General features: G+C 39.5%; 1 pseudogene; it reads left to right on the top strand.

The window, feature by feature from the left end:
- The first annotated feature begins 2,096 nt into the window (after positions 1-2,096).
- LOC103221006 (CREB-regulated transcription coactivator 1 pseudogene) lies at positions 2,097-16,259 on the top strand (annotated as a pseudogene).
- The last annotated feature ends 957 nt before the right edge of the window (positions 16,260-17,216 follow it).

The raw sequence follows: 17,216 nt of genomic DNA on the forward strand, positions 1-17,216 counted from the left end.
TGACTGCATGTTAGATTAAAGGTGAAGTACTTTCATTCTTTCTGATGAGGTAGTTGTTCAAGTTTTGGCCATAAACACCAAATTCTGATTACTAAGCCCTAGAGTGATTGAGTGCTATAAAACATAGCAGAACATAAAGCCCAGACTCTTCAGACAGATGATATGTACTTCTATGAACACCCAACAGCCGTGACAGCTGGCCAGCAACTTATTATTTGAACAGCATAACCATTTACCATGGAAGAAATCTAAACATTAAATTATTCCTTTACTGTTTGATTATATGAAATCACAAAAATAAATACAGATTGATCAAAGATAATTCAACCAAGTGCCTATTAAGATGAATTCATTGTCAATGAGCTATATGTGGTAAAATTTAGTTTTAAAATTACAATAGCTGAGGATTATATAGTTTAAATCAGCAGAATCACTGAGAATCATTGGTTAATTCAGGCTTGTTTCTAAATTATCCAGAAACCTGGGGAAAGGATCAGAGAATGAGATCTGTATTATGTATGTCACTCATGAAGTTTCTAACAGACAAGCTTTGTGTCATTGTGAACACATACACAACTTAACAGTATTTAAACTGTTATTTGTTCTAAAATATTCCATCAAACATCAGGTTGTGAAGAATTATTAAACAGAAAATTGAGAAAATGAAGTTAAAGAGGTCTGAGGTAGGCCGGGTGTGGTGGCTCATGCCTGTAATCCCAAAACTTTGGGAGGCTGAGGAGGGCGGATCACGAGGTCAGGAGATCGAGATCATCTGGTTAATGCTGTGAAACCCCATCTCTACTAAAAACGGAAAAAATTAGCCGGGCGTGGTGGCAGCTTCCTGTAGTCCCAGCTATTCAGGAGGCTGAGGAAGGAGAATGGTGTGAACCCAGGAGGCCGAGCTTGCAGTGAGCCAAATTTTTTTGAGACTCCATCTCAAAAAAAAAAAAAAAAAAAAAAGAAAAGGAAAGAAAAATAATAAAATAAAATAAAGAGGTCTGAGGTAAAGATGACACTGTCAAAAACACAGAGGACTTCTAGGAAATAAGGCTGCTTAACAAGAAAAAGAGAACAGAAGAGAAGCTCCTTCAAAGGACTCACGATACTGTTTACAAGAATACTAGAGTTTTGCTTTAGAACGAAGCTCTTAGCAGAATTAAAGGAGACCTTTAACAACTGCTTGATGTCTAGTTATACAAGAAAGTACATAGCAGGCCTAATTTAACCAAAATAAAAGAGAAGTAATTTACCTCTCATTTACCTGATAAGCTAATAAAGATATTTGAGCACTGCCGTTGTTGCAGTTCAGACAATTACGGCTAGACGAGACCAAAAAATTATCCTATTTCTTAATTCTTTTTAAATATAACAATCTATATACAAACGAGTATGTATAGGAATAACTTACTTTGATGTTTTACTCTGCTTTCTGTATTGCTTCTGAAGCAATTATTTATTTGTTTTACCAATTTGTTTACTGGTATCTGACTTTTATGCTGGAGACTTCCATCAAAATGTCAAGTTATCTTTGCCTTTTAATTTATTCTTAAGAAACTAAGGTACTGAGGAAATTACTGGAAGCTTTCTTTGCAGATAATTTCGCTGAGAATCACTGGGCAAATAAATTACTATTTCATTGGAGAATCTCTAGATGTCATTGTTCTTTTATCTTGGATGGTAAGTTAAATCAAAGAGGAATCTTCTACTTCTCTTCCAGATACTGAGGGGGAGAATGCCAGTAATCTGGGAGCTAAACTGGGGAAGGTCACTGTGTTAGGCCATTTGCATTGCTATAACGAAGTACCTGAGACTTGGTAATTTATAAATGAAAGGAGTGTATTTGGCTCATGGTTCTGCAGGCTGTACAAGAAGCATAGAGGCAGCATCTGCCTCTTTTGAGGGCTCAGGAAGCTTCCATGCATGGCAGAAGGGGAAAGGGAGCCAGTGTGTACAGATAACATGGTAAAAGAGAAACAAGAGAGGGTAGAGGGCAGTGCCAGACTCTTTTTAACAATCAGATCTTACAGGAACTAGTAGACTGAAAAGGCTCATTACCACCAAAATGGCATCAAGCCATGCATGAGGGATATGGCCCCATGACCAAATACCTTTCATCAGGCCCCACCTTCATTACTGCAGCTCAACTTTCAACAACAGATGTAGAGACGACAAATGTTCAAACTAGGTTAGTCACAGTTTAATTTGGCTACTTAGACAATCCCCTTATTAACTGTGTGCGTGTTCCCATTCTACTCTATTGTCTGGCATTCATGAGTGTGGAGCATCCTTGCTTGGATTGTTCTAGAAGATAAAATCTCCAGGGTCCCCTCCACCTCAGGAAAGAGAGGGCTTTGTGAGGGTATCTGGGGTGTCTTACTGTTCCTTATAAAATTTAATCCAGTACTCTAGTGTTAAGTTGCTCTCATCAAGGTACTTAGTGCCTCCAATTCTCCTTATAGCATGAGTTAGCTTGTTTGTTTTTTTCCCTAAGGCTTGCACTCAGATTGTATTTTTATCACTCTGCCAGTTCTGATTTTATTTATCCATCCATTCTGCATTTTTCAAAAGTTCTCAATTGCTCTGTCTTCCTCCATTTATTTTGTTTTTGTGAGTTTAGACTTTTTTTTAAATTTATCTCATTTAAATGTAGTGGATTTTAAGAAACAATTTAGATAAAGACACATGTTCAAATTTCCAAGTTAACTAGAAATTACCACATTCCTTTCTATTCCTTAGCTTTTATCTCCTACCCATTGGTGTCATTCTTCAGTCACTTTGCCAAATTCACTAAATCCAAACCACTTCCCATCTCTTAATTTTTACTTATTTTATTTCTTTCGCCTTCACCTGAAGGTCTTTTTCCCTTTGGAATGGTATTTCTTCACATGCATTATTATTCTGTTCACACTTCAAAGCAAAATCATATCTAACACTTAGTGAAACTCATTTATCTGCCCATCTTGAATTATTTTCTCTTTCTCCTCTATTTGTATCCTCTCTAATTTTGTTTGTTATAAAATGAGTATTATTCTGCCTCGATTTAGGCTTCCTTTTCCCCCAGATTTTATTCTACTTGAAAGTTAAGACTTACTCATCTCAGTCACTTCCATATAGTCTGAATAGCATAATGTCTATAGTAGTTATTTAAATGCATATTTGTTGAATTAAAACAAATTGAACTCTAACACTTTATGAGAAGATGCTATATTTCTTCTGCTCCTTCATTTTTATGTCTTTTTACTTCTTTCTAGGAGCTAAAAGTTTAAACACTTTCATCCAGTATTAGAACTGAGAATCTTGTATCCATTTATCTCTTTCTTTCTTTCTCTCTGTCTCTGTGTGCATTTAAATATTTTTTTCAATAGTTTTTGGGATACAAGTGGTTTTTGTTGCATGGATGAATTATATAGTGGTGAATTCTTAGATTTTAGTGAACCCATCACCCAGGTGGTATACATTGTACCTAATGTGTAGTGTTTTTCTTCACATCCCTTCTCCTACATTCCCCCTTATGAGTCACTAAGGTCCATTATATCACCTGTATGCCTTTGCATACTCATAGCTTAGCTCCCACTTGTAAGTGAGAATATTTGATTTTGGGTTTTCCACTCCTGTGTTACTTCACTTAGAATAATGGCCTCCAGCTCCATCCAAATTGCTGCAAAAGACATTATTTCATTCCTTTTAATGGCTGGGTAATATTCCACTGTGTGTGTGTGTGTGTGTGTGTGTATCACATTTTTATTATTCACTCATTAGTCAATGGGCACTTAAGTTGGTTCCACATCTTTTCACTGTGAATTGTACTACTATAAACATATGTGTGAGATGGTCTTTTTCACATAATGACATATTTTTGTTTGGGTAGATAACCAGTAGTGGGATTGATGGATCAAATGATTTAGATTTTTAAGGAATTGCCATACCGTTTACCATAGAGGCTGTACTAATTTACATTAATTTACATTCCCACAAGCAGTGTACAACCATTACCTTTTCCTCACATCCATGCCAACATCTATCATTTTTTGACTCAATAATAACCATTCTTATAGGAATATTATTTCATTGTGGTTTTAGTTTGCATTTCTCTGATGATTACTGATATTGAGCATTTTTTCATATGTTTGCCATTTGCTTATCAACTTTTAAGAACTATTTATATCCTTTGTCCAGTTTTTCATGGGATTTTTTTCTTGCTGATTTGTTTGAATACCTTGTATATTCTGGACACTAGTCCTTTGTTAAATGCATAGTTTGCAAATATTTTCTCCCATTCTGTGGATGGTCTGTTTACTATGCTGATTTCTTTTGCTGTACAGAGCATTTTAGCTTAATTAGGTCCCATTTATTTGTTTTTGTTTTTGTTGCATTTGCTTTGGGGGTCTTAGTCATAAATTCTTTGCCTAGGTCAATGCCTAGAAGAGTTTTTCCAATATTGTCTTTTAGAATTTTTATAGTTTTAGGTCTTATATTTAAATCTTTGATCCATCTTGAGTTGATTTTTGTATACAGTAAGAAATAGGGATTCTGTTTCATCCTTCTACATGTGGCTTGCCAGTTTTCCCAGCACCATTAAATAGGCTGTCCATTTCCAATATACGTTTTGTATGCTTTGTTGAAGATCAATTGGTTATATATATTTGGCTTTATTTCTGGGTTCTTTATTCTGTTGCACTGGTCTATGTGCCTAATTTTATACCAGTGCCATGCTCTTTTGGTAACTATAACCTTGTCATATAATTTAAAGTCAGGTAATGTGATACCTCCAGATTTGTTCTTTTTGCTTAGAATTGCTTGGGCTATTCATGCTCTTTTTTGGTTCCATATGAATTTTAGGATTTTTTTTTCTAATTCTGTTAAAAGATGATGTTGGTATTTTGATGGGAATTGCACTTAATCTATAGATTACTTTTGACAGTATGGTCATTTTCACAATATTGGTTTTTCCAATCCATGAGCATGGAATGTATTTCCATTTGTTTGTTTCATCTATGATTTCTTTCAGCAGTGTTGTATAGTTCTCCTTGTAGAGATCTTTTATCTCCTTGGTTAAATATATTTCTAGGTAATTAAGATTTTACTAATAAATAAAATTAAGCTAATGAAATTAACGTAACTTATGCATGGCACTCTTTGGAGTTGAGAAAGCCACATAATTAGTGTAGTTTTAAAACTGGTTTTAACTGACAGCATAATTGGGGAAATAAGACTTAAACACATGGAACAATTTATAATTCAAGGCAGTATAAAATAAAGAGTTAGACTGTGGGTTCTGTGAGGGCCCAGATAAACAGTGAAAATTGTATGGGTATAATCCTTTTTGAAGAATGGATAAGAATCTAAAGGAAATAGAAGAAAAAAGGGAAAATGTAAGTGAAAACAAAATATTTGAAAACCTAGAAAAACTCTGGGACTTTATAGGGAGATTGGTCTGACTAAAGTAACAATAGGCCACTTTTGGAGAATTGTGGAGAAATGTGAATCTGCTAAGAATATGAATATGAATAGTTTGAAAACAGAGGCATCATAAAAAAGGAGACAGGGAGCTTCTAATCAGTCAAGTATGACACTGAAATTAGACAATTTACAGCAAGGCTCCTAAATAATGGCTATGATCGGGGGATAGTAACTGGAAACCAGAATCAGCCCAGAAATTCCAGATTATAGATTCTTAATCCCAAAAAGACAATACTGATGGGACAATCAAGAGCAGGAATGAGAGGGAAAATCTTCTAGATAGTGTTCAGTTTATCCCTCGTTTTCAATTGCTTTTTCCAACTTGTTTTGTTGTTGTTGTTGCTGTTGCTGTTGTTAAGGGGTCATATGCTCAAAGTGCTTGCTGAAGTTGTGATGAGGTTCTTTCTACAGGATGTGCTCAATGAGGTAAGTTTAAGGATGGTTAAAGGAACATAACTCTCAAGTGATAAATTACTAGGTACTAATTCTAAATGAAAAGAGGAGATGGCTTCTCAGTGTGAACACACTTCCAGTGTTAGAGGAAGTACTAGTTAAGAGACAAGATGGGATAATCTCTTGTGCTTAAATTCTATTTTTTAAAAAATTTACTTTCTTTTTGTGCTTTTTTTAATCTAATATTTTTAATTTCCAAATTAAATGGTATACATTTAATGTGAAATTTTATCAAATTTAAGATATTAGGAATCCAGAGATACAGGTCTTAATCTTCATATCTTATTCATGAGAGTAATTTTTTTTCCTTTACAGTGCCTTATAAATGGGTGATTATCTAGCCCACGGGAAGAAGCCAGGTAGGTGCTGACTATAGCATATGTCTCTCATATGCTTGCTACTTCTTGAAATTCTAGAAGCTCAGATATTTTCCCAGTTTTAAGGCATTACCTTTTGTTTCGGTGAAGATGATCTGGGAGATGAAGTACATTTCAGTCTGACTTTTACTGGACATGTCTAAGGGTAGGTCTTTTCAGAGTGCAAGTTTTGACAGGAGAATGATCATGAAAGAAAACAAAAGTGTTTGGGGGCTTGGGAGTTGGAAAATGCACCTAAAGAAGGGAAAAACACTACATTAAGTAGAATGACAGCAATATTTCTGCCAAAGACCAACTTTCTTCAATTTCCAATCCCATATAGGTTCATTCAGAGGTAAATTACAAACCCAGACATTAGCCTAGAATGATTGGTAGCACTTTTATAAGGACATGTCTTGAAACAGAAAATTCACAACTAATATTTTAATCATTTTTTTTTTTTCTTTCTTGTCACTCTTGACTTCAATTTGATAATAGCCAGGTAAGCATTCCAGGAGCTACTGGGCTAAAGTACTTCCGGATAATATCCCCACTGTCTCAGGGATTAGTGGTCATAGGTGACCCGTTAAGAATGAGACATTGTGTAAATTCCAAAGTTCAAGTAGAGCTTCACCTCTAAATCTATTTTAGATAATTATTTTGATAGTTGGAATATAATATATCTTGAGATCACTGCTTTTAATTAATGATTAACCCTCTGCCTTTATCTTAATTCCCTTTATCTTCATCAGTGAAAGAGTCACACTGTGCCAGTGAGGATTGTTGGGTTGGAGGTCAGAAGCAAGTGAACCTTATTTCATCTTTAGTTTGAAATTACATTTCTTTAAATATTGCTTCAAGGCAAAATCAATGGGTATAAACAGAAAATGCTCAAGTATGAGAAAAACAGACTTCAAGGCGAAGTCTTTAAAATATACGGCTCATGAAGAAAAAGCATCCAAAAGGCATATATTTCCGCTTCTAGGGAGTGAAAAAGATGAGTCATAAAGTGTAATCATTTTATATTAGCAACTTCCATCTTCTCACATTCATAATTGCTTTAGCTAATGCAAAAGTGAAGATTTTAGTATTATCAGACATTTGTTTGGGTGAACAGGAAAATGTAACCTAAAAAATAGTAACACAGGATGCAATAAAGTACTACTTTAGAAACGACAGCAAGAGTTACATATTCCAGCGGTGCTGGGTCCCATGATCCTTAAATTGCATATAAATAATTAATATGCATACCCTAATACCAGCTTCTGTGCACTACATTTAGTATCAATTATACGGAAATGCTTCAAAAATGCCTTTAATAGTCAAGGGAATTGCTACCCTCCAAGATATGCAGGAAATAAAATCATTTGTTTGAAAAATAAAATGAAAACAGAAGATCTGATTTAAAAACATTTAGGAAGGCAAGTTTCTTGATCAAATATCTTGTTTTTTATGTGTGTTTTATCTTTTAGGATTTGTACTAGCATTCAGGAATACAAAAGTGCGTATGAGTCCTTAGAAAAAGAACATGGTGAAATCACACAAATAACAAAACTGCTGAACAATTAGGAAGTAGTAAAGGGCAAGTCCTGAGAGTTAGACAGCTCCCTAGAGGGGACACTTGAATAAAGGGGAGTACACCAAGGAAGAGATATATGTATTTTTAAATGTTGTATGTCAAAGCAAAGAAAGATTCAATATGTATTTGGAAGATTTAAGAGAATCTATGTAGGCTATGCTTATGATCATAAAAATGTCAATATATGACAATACTAGGGTTACTCCCATGGCTAAGCCAACATGTCAAAACAGTTTTCACCTAATGTTAGGCAATAATTGCTCCTGATATCAACTGCGCTGAGAACTGAGAAAGAGGCCTTCAAGTGCTAATTGAGGTTCAAAGAAATCATTTCACTGGTGGAGTTTCATGGGACCAATGCCAGTGGCCCCCATGAACTGCGCATTGCTCTGAGGTTTTGAAAACATAAGACTCCTTGAATTACCTCAGTTTTGTTCTTTCATACTTATGCATTCTAGTAGGTGGGTTTGACGAGACCCAGCCCTGCTGGTCTTTAAGAATATTTAGAAAGATAGTCAATTAACAACATACATTCGTGCTGGAACATAAAACTGGTTAAATTGAGCTGCAGATGATTTAGAAGAGTCTAGGCAGCACAGCTAAGTTAATTGGAGGGCTCTAGAGCCAGATTGCCTGGATTTAAATTCTGAAACCACAATTTACTAAATGATGACTTTGAGCAACTTGCTTAAACTTCATTTACTTTAGTTTCCTCATCTATAAAATAGTTATAATACTACCTAGAGCCTTCATAAAGTTATTGTAAGGAGCGAAGGAGTAAATACATGTAAGCCACTTAGAATAGAACCAGTACATAACAATAACGCTACAAATCTTAGTTAAAATTACTGTATCATAAAGATTCAGAGTTTGAGCTCTGGAGTCATACTGCTACTTTGATTTCATTTCTTACTGGCCATGAGAAAGTTCTAACTTGGCTAGAACTTTCTTTGGCAGTAGTAGCACCTACTGCAAAGGTCATTATGTACAACCATTAGCAAAATGCTCAGTTCTCAATGTGTCAGCAGTTAAAAAAGCCATCAGGGTTATTCTTGATATTTTATAAGATTTTCAAACACTATTATAAAATCAGATGCTTTAATTTATGTACATAATAGTTACAAAATGTTATTCAGAGAAATAGTGAATATCTTATACATTTTTATCTAATTCCTGAAATGGCCTCTCAGCCTGCAGACTTTGAAGTTTTTCAGAAGCCAGAGAGAGTGGATAGAGGAGAAGCTATTTTATTACGTTGAGTGGTAAATTATACTCATTTTTAGCATGCAGAACTAAATTTTCATAGTGTAAAAAAAGTCTAGCCAGAAGCTTTGTCTGCATGACCATACAACTGGGAAAATCTATATTTTGTTAACAAAGTATATGTAAATATGAAGAGACAAATAGTTATTGTCCTTAGAGTAACTGTGTGTTTGTTTCGATGAAAGCAAATATTTACAATATTTGCTGTAAATAATGTACCTTGACAGACATACAAAATAATGTGACATTTTCTCCTTTCTATTGTATTAAGGATCAAACTTAGTTGATCCACACCAAGTATCTGGATATAACTTGCCAAAAATAGAGCGATTTCAACATATGAAGACAAAAATCAAATTATAAATGTGTTCTTCCAAGTTTCATCTAGTGAATCAAGTGAATCTAGTAATAAACGAAGTACCAGTAAGTGATTCGTACAACCAAGATCGATTCCACTATGTTCTCAATATGTAAAAAGTTTCATTAAAATTAGGAAGAGCTTTCTTTTAAAAAAAAATTGCTTATTTTTATGAATATGGGGTACTGGTGCAGTGATGCCACTTAGATACACTGCATAGTGATGTAATCTGGGCTTTTAGTGTACCTTTCACACAAATTGTGTACATTGTACCCAAAAGCTAGTATTTCATCCTTCTTCTGACTCCTATCTTCTTACCAGTTGTAATCTCCAGTGTCTTTTATATCACTTTGTGTCTATGTGTACCCATTGTTTAGCATCTATTTATAAAATAAGAATATGTAGTTTTAAGTTTTCTGTTCCTGAGTCATTTCACTAAGAATAATAACCTCTAGTTCCATCCATATTGCTGCAAAAGACATGAATTCGTGCTTTTTCATGCCTGAGTAGCATGTCATGATGTACATATACCAAATTCTATTTATTTAACTTTTTGGTTCAGGGGTATAAGTGCAGGTTTGTTACATAGAGATATTGTGTGTCATGGAGCTTTGGCATACAGATTATTTCATCACCTGAGCAATAAGCATAGTACATGATAGGTAGTTTTATGATTCTTTCCCTCCTCCAAACCTTCACCCTCTATCCATAAATAGGCTTCAGGGTCTGTAGCTCCCTTCTTTGTGTCCATGTGTTCTCGATGTTTAGCTTCCACTTATAAGTGAGAACAAACAGTATTTGGCTTTCTGTTCCTGTGTTAGTTTACTTAGGATAGTGGCCTCCAGCTTCATCCATGTTGCTGCAAAGGACATGATCTTATTATTTTTTATGGCTGCATAGAATTCCATGGTTTATAGGTACCACGTTTTCTTTATTCGGTTTACCATTGATGGGCATTTCAGTTGATTTCGTGTCCTTGCTATTGTGAATAGTGCTGCAGTGAACATACATGTATATATGTCTTTACGACAGAATGATTCATATTCCTTTGGGTATATCCCCAATAATGAGATTTCTGGGTTGAATGGTAGTTCTGTTTTTTGTTTTTTGAGAAATTGCTACACTGCTTTCTACAATGGTTGAACTGATTTATAGTTCTAACAACAGTATATAAGTGTTCCCTTTTCCCCACAACCTCACCAACATCTGTTTTTCTTTAGTTTTTAATAATAACCATTCTGACTGGTGTGAGATGGTATCTCACTGTGGTTTTAATTTACATTTCTCTAATGATCAATGATATTGAGTTTTTTCATATGCTTGTTGGCCACATATTTGTCTTCTTTTGAAAAGTGTCTGTTCGTGTCTTTTGCCCACTTTTTAATTAGGTTTTTTTCTTGTAAATTTGTTTAAGTTCCTTATAGATACTAGGTATTACACCTTTCACAGTTGTATAGTGCAAACATTTTCTGATTTTGTAGGTTGCCTGTTTACTTTATTGCCAGTCTGCTGTGCAGAAGCTCTTTAGTTTAATTAGATCCTATTTGTCAATTTTTCCTTCTATTGCAATTGCTTTTGGCATCTTCATCATAAAATCTTCGCCTGTTCCTATGTCAAGAATGGTACCGAGGTTGTCTTCCAGAGTTTTATAGTTCTGAGTTTTCGTTTAAGTTTTTTTTTGGGGGAGGGAGGAAGGGGAGTTTAGTCTCCCTGTGTCACTCAGGCTGGAGTGCAGTGGAGCCATGTCAGTTCACTGCAAGCTCCACCTCCCGGGTTCATGCCATTCTCCTGCCACAGCCTCCTGAGTAGCTGGGACTGCAGATGCCTGCCACCTCACCTGGCTAATTTTTTTGTATTTTTAGTAGAGACTAGGTTTCACCGTGTTAGCCAAGATGGTCTCGATCTCCTGACTTCGTGATCCACCCGCCTCAGCCTCCCAAAGTACTGGGATTACAGACGTGAGCCACCGTGCCCAGCCCTTAAGTCTTTAATTCATCTTGAGTTGGTTTGTGTGGTGTAAGGAAGGGGTCAAGCTTCAATATTTTACATTTGGCTAGCCAGTCATCTCAGCACTATTGACTAAGGAGTCCTTTTTCTATTGCTTGTTGTCATCAACTTTGTCAGAAATTAGATGGCTGTAGGTGTGCAGCTTTATATCTGGGGTCTCTACTTTGGTCCACTGATCTATGTGACTGTTTTTGTACCAATAGCATGCTGTTTTGTTTACTGTAGACTTGTAGTATAGTTTGAAGTAGGGTAATGTGATGCTTCCAGCTTTGTTCTTTTTGCTTGGGATTCCCTTGGCTATTCAGACTCTTTTTTTGGTTCCTTATGAATTTTAAAACAGTTTTTTCTAACGTGGTGAAGAATGTCATTAGTAGCTTGATAGGAATAGCATTAAGTCTGCAAATGGCTGTGGGCAGTATGATCATTCTAATAATACTGATTATTCCTATCCATGAACATGGAGTGTTTTATCATTTTTCTGTATCCTCTCTGATTTCTTTGAACAGTGTTTTGTAATTCTCACAGAAGAGATAATTCACCTCCTTAGTTATCTGTATTCTTAGGTATTTCATTTTTTCTGCGGCTATTGTGAATGGGATTGTATTCTTGAGTTAGCATTCAGCTTGGACAATGTTGGTGTATAGAAATGCTACTGATTTTGGACATTGATTTTGTAATCTGAAACTTTGCCCGACATGTTTATCACATCTAGGAATCTTTGGGGAGAGACTAGGGTTTTCCCAGGTTGAGAATCATATCGTCTGTGAAGAGAAATAGCTTGACTTCCTCTCTATTTGAAGGCCTTTTCTTTCTCTCTCTTGTCTGATTTCTCTGGCGAGGACTTCCAAAACTATGCTGAATGAAGTGTTGAAAAAAGGCATCCTTGTCTTGTTCTTATTTTCAAGAGGAATGCTTCCAGCTTTCACCTATTCAGTATGATGTTGGCTGTGGGTTTGTTATAGATGTCTCTCATTATTTTGAGTTATGTTACCTCAACGCCTAGTTTGTTGAGGGTTTTTAACATAAAAGAATGTTGAATTTGATCAGAAGGTTCTGCATCTACTAATATGAACATGCAGTTTTTGGCTTTAGTTCAGTTTATGTGGTGAATCACATTTATTGATTTGCATATGTTGAACCATTCTTGCATCTCAGGATTAAAGTCAACTTGATTGTGGTGTTTTAGCTTTTTGAAATGCTGCTGGATTTGGTTTTCTAGTATTTTGTTGAGGATTTTTTGATCAATAATCATCAAGGATATTTGCTTGAAGTTTTCTTTTTTCATTGTGCCTCTTCCAGCTTTTGGTATCAAGATAATGCTGGCCTCATAGAATGAGTTAGGGAGGAGTCCCTCCTCCTCAATGTTTTGAAATACTTTCAGTAGGAATGGTACCAGATCTTCTTTATAATTCTGGTAGGATTTGGTCATGAATCCATCTGCTCCTTGGATTTTTCTGCCTGGTAGGCATTTTGTGACTGATTTAACTCTGGAACTCATTATTTGTCTGTTCAGGAATTCAATTTCTTCTTGGTTCAACCTTGAAGGTTATTATGTTTCCAGGAATTTATCTATTGTAGCTTTTCTAGTTTGTGTGCATAGTGGTGTTTGTGGTAGTCTCTGAGAGTATTTGTATTTCCCATAGTCATTTTTGATTGTATTCATTTGGACCTTCTCTATTTTTTCCTTTATTAGTCTAGCTAATAGTCTACCAACCTTATTTATTCTTTCAAATAACCAACTCCTGGATACTTTGGACTTTTGTGTGGTTTTTTGCATTTCAATTTTCTTCAGTTCAGCTTTGATTTTGGTTATTTCTTCCTCTATCTTGGGGGTTGGTTTTCTCTTTGTTTTCTAGTTCTTCTAAGTGTCATTTTAGATTGTTGAGATCTTTTTCATTTTTAATGTGGTATTTAATGCTATAAACTTTCTTAACACTGCTTTAACTGTGTCGCAGAGGTTCTTCTATGTTGTATCTTCGTCTTCATTCATTTCAAAAAAATTTTAATTTCTGCTTTAATTTCATTGTTTACCCAATAGTCATTCAGGAGCATGTCATTTAATTTCCATGTGATTGTATAGTTTTGAGTGTTTTCTTAGTACAGATTTCTGTTTTTATTGTGCTGTGATCTGACAGTGTGTTTGGTATAATCTTATTTTTTTCCAATATGCTGAGGGTGATTTTTTTTTTTTTTTTTTTGAGACAGAGTCTCGCTCTGTCGCCCAGGCTGGAGTGCAGTGGCCAGATCTCAGCTCACTACAAGCTCCGCCTCCCGGGCTTATGCCATTCTCCTGCCTCAGCCTCCGGAGTAGCTGGGACTACAGGCGTCCGCCACCTCACCCGGTTAGTTTTTTGTATTTTATAGTAGAGACAGGGTTTCACCGGGTTAGCCACGATGATCTCGATCTCCCGACCTTGTGATTCACCCGTCTCGGCCTCCCAAAGTGCTGGGATTACAGGTTTGAGCCACCGCGCCCGGCCAAGGATGGTTTTATGTCTGATTGTCTGGTCAATTTTAGAGTATGTATTATGTACAGATGAGACAAATGCATACTATGCTGTTTTGGGATAGAGAATTCAGTAGATACCTGTTAGGCCCATTTAGTCAAGCGTCAAGTTCAAGTCCTATTTATCTCTGTTAGTTTTCTGCCTCAATAATATGTATAGTACTGTCAGCGGAGTGTTGAAGTCTCCCACTATTACTGTGTGGTTATCTAAGTCTCTTCAGAGATCTCTAAAAACCTGCTCTACAAATCTGGATGCTCCTGTGTTGGGCACATATATATTTAAGATAGGTCTTCTTGTAGAATGGATCCCTCTACTATTACATAATGCCCTTTCTGTCTTTTTAAAATCATCTTTGGACTAAAGTGTATCTTGTCTGAAATAAGAATAGCAACCCTGGCATTTTTCTTTTCATCTTGTATATTCAGCAAGAAGGTCACACTGCACAATAAGAAACAGGCAGAGGAGATGGCAGCCTTCGAAGAGGTCATGAAGGGACTGAGCCTGATGGGGCCGCAGAGCTCCAGCTCCAGAAATCCCACTACCTGCAACTGGGCCCAAGCGCGGCCAGTACTACGGCGGTTCCCTGCCCAATGTGAACCAGATCGGGAGTGGCACCATGGACCTGCCCTTCCAGACCCCCTTCCAATCCTTGGGGCTGGACACCAACCTGACCACCAGGCACCATGGGCTGCTGAACAGGGTACACTGGGAGCGCAACTGGCTAGGCTCCCCGCACCGCCTGCACCTGTCAAGGGACAAACACGGAGGGCAGGCCAACAGCTACCTCTAGGGCACAGTGTACCTCTCGCCACCCGCGGACACCAGCTGGAGAAGGACCAGTTCTGACTCCGCCCTGCAGCAGAGCACAATGACGCCCATGCTGCCAGAATCCTTTATTAGTGGGTCCCAGGACGTGCACCAGAAAAGAGTCTTACTGTTAACAGTCCCGGGAATGGAAGAGACCACATCAGAGGCAGACAAAAACCTTTCCAAGCAAGCGTGGGAAACCAAGAAGACAGGATCCACCACCAAGTCCTGCGCGGAATCAACATCTTCCCGTCCGCCGACCAGGAAAACACTACAGCCCTGATCTCCACCACCCACAATTCTGGGTTCCCTGCCCGGCCTGACCAACATCCACTTCTCCTCCCGGCTCGACCCAGAGGAGCCCACCTCCCCCACACTGAGTAGCTCCAGCAGCACCGGCAACCTCTAGGCCAACCTGATGCACCTGGGCATCAGCGGCGCCGGCCTGGGGATGAGCACACCTGGCTCCCCTCCGCAGCATCGTCCAGCCAGCGTCAGGTCCCTGTCCCTGAGCACAGAGGTGAGCCATCAGAAGGCATTGCTCACCCTATCCCCACTGTCATCCATCACTCAGGCCGTGGCCTTGAATGCCCTGTCTCTGGAGCAGCAGCTGCCCTAAGCCTTCTTCACCGAGACGGACTCCCAGGAGCCGCTGCCGCAGCCCCAGCCTCCGCCGCCCCCTCTGCCTGAGTTCCAGCAGCCGTCACCCCCCGCCGCCCCCACAGGCGCCCGTCTGCCTGCCCCCCGGCGGCCCCCTGTTGCCCAGCACCAACCTGAGTCCTGGGCCACAGGCGCCCCCGCTAGCCGTCATGGTACCATCCTCTCTCTTCCAGTCCCCCGGAGAATCCCAGCCAGCCGTCGATGGAGATCCACATCGCCTCGATGCCGGCTCTGCAGCAGTAGCGGCACTAGCCCCGTCTCCTCGCCAACCAGTCTCCCACTTCGCCAGTCTCCAATCAAGGCTTCTCTCCAGGGAGCTCCCCACAACACACTTCCACCCTGGGCAGCGTGTTTGGGAACGCACACTATGAGCAGCAGATGGCGGCCAGGCAGGCCAATGCTCTGTCCCACCAGCTGGAGTAGTTCAACATGATGCAGAACGCCAGCAGCTCCCTGTACAGCCCGGGCTCCACGCTCAACTACTCGCAGGTGGCCATGATAGGCCTCATCCGCAGCCACGGGCGCCTGCGGAACTCACAGCAGCTGGGCTACCTCAGCCACCGTGGCATCCCCAACATCATCCTCACAGTGGCAGGAGAGTCTCCCCCCACTCCCCCAGCCTCTTTAAAGAACTGACCAGTTCTCTGGTTGGGGTCCGCGACGTCAGCTTCGACTCCGACAGCCAGTTTCCCCTGGATGAACTCAAGATCGACCCCCTGACCCTGGACGGCCTGCACATGCTCAATGATCCCGACGTGGTTCTGGCCGACCTAGCCACCCAGAACACCTTCCGGATGGAGCGCCTGTGAGCGGGCGCGCCGGCACCCTGCCACTCAGCCATCCCGATGGCGCCTCCCCAGCCCGGGGACAGCAGCGCTCAGTCCCTCGCCAACAGCTCAGCTTGTGATTCTGAGCTTGCAATGCCGCCAAGCGCCCCCAGCTCGCCCCCGGTTGTCCACCTCCTGCGAAGCCCAGTTGCTAGGCCGCGAGCCGAGCGTCCACCCACTTGCCGGCCCGGGCTGGGCTGGGATCCAAGGCTCTGAGCCCCCCGCCCCCGCAGACCCTCCCTGCACGTGCTCCCTAGCCCGCAGCTCCAGGGCCTGAGTCGTCCACTGTAAGATGCGGGAAGTATCAGCTCCCGGCACGGCGAGCAGGCTTAGGGGAGGGGCGCGCATGGGTCCGCCAGGGCTGTGGGCCATGGTGCATTTTCTGACTGTCCAGCCCTCACTGCCTTCCTCGGTTCCCGGTCCCCCAACCCATCTGCCACTCCCAGCCCGTGGTCAGGTAGAGATTGAGCCGCACGCCACCCCAGGAAGGAGGCGCCAGAGCGCGGGGCAGACGCAAAGTGAAATAAACAATATTTTGACGGCAAAAATATATACATATATAAAAAATATATATTATAAACATAATATATATAAATGCTGAATTACACCCCTCTCTCTTCTGGCTTGTAGGGCTTGTGCTGAAAGTTCCACTATTAGCCTGATGGGTTTCCCTTTGTAGGTGACCTGCCCCTTCTCTCCAACTGGCTTCAATTTTTTTTTTTTTTTCCTCTCATGTCTCTCTTGGAAATCTAATGATCATGTGCCTTGGGAATGGTCACCTTGTATAGTATTTTGCAGTTCTCTGCATTTTTTTTGAATTTAAAGTTGGCCTCACTAGTGACGTTGGGAAAAATTTTCATAGATAATATCCTCAAATATGTTTTCCAAGTTGCTGCTTTTTTCTCCCTCTCTTTCAAGGACGCTTATGTTGTAGAGTTG

This window comes from Chlorocebus sabaeus, chromosome 14 (assembly GCF_047675955.1).
Source record: "Chlorocebus sabaeus isolate Y175 chromosome 14, mChlSab1.0.hap1, whole genome shotgun sequence".
Taxonomy (NCBI): Eukaryota; Metazoa; Chordata; class Mammalia; order Primates; family Cercopithecidae; genus Chlorocebus; species Chlorocebus sabaeus.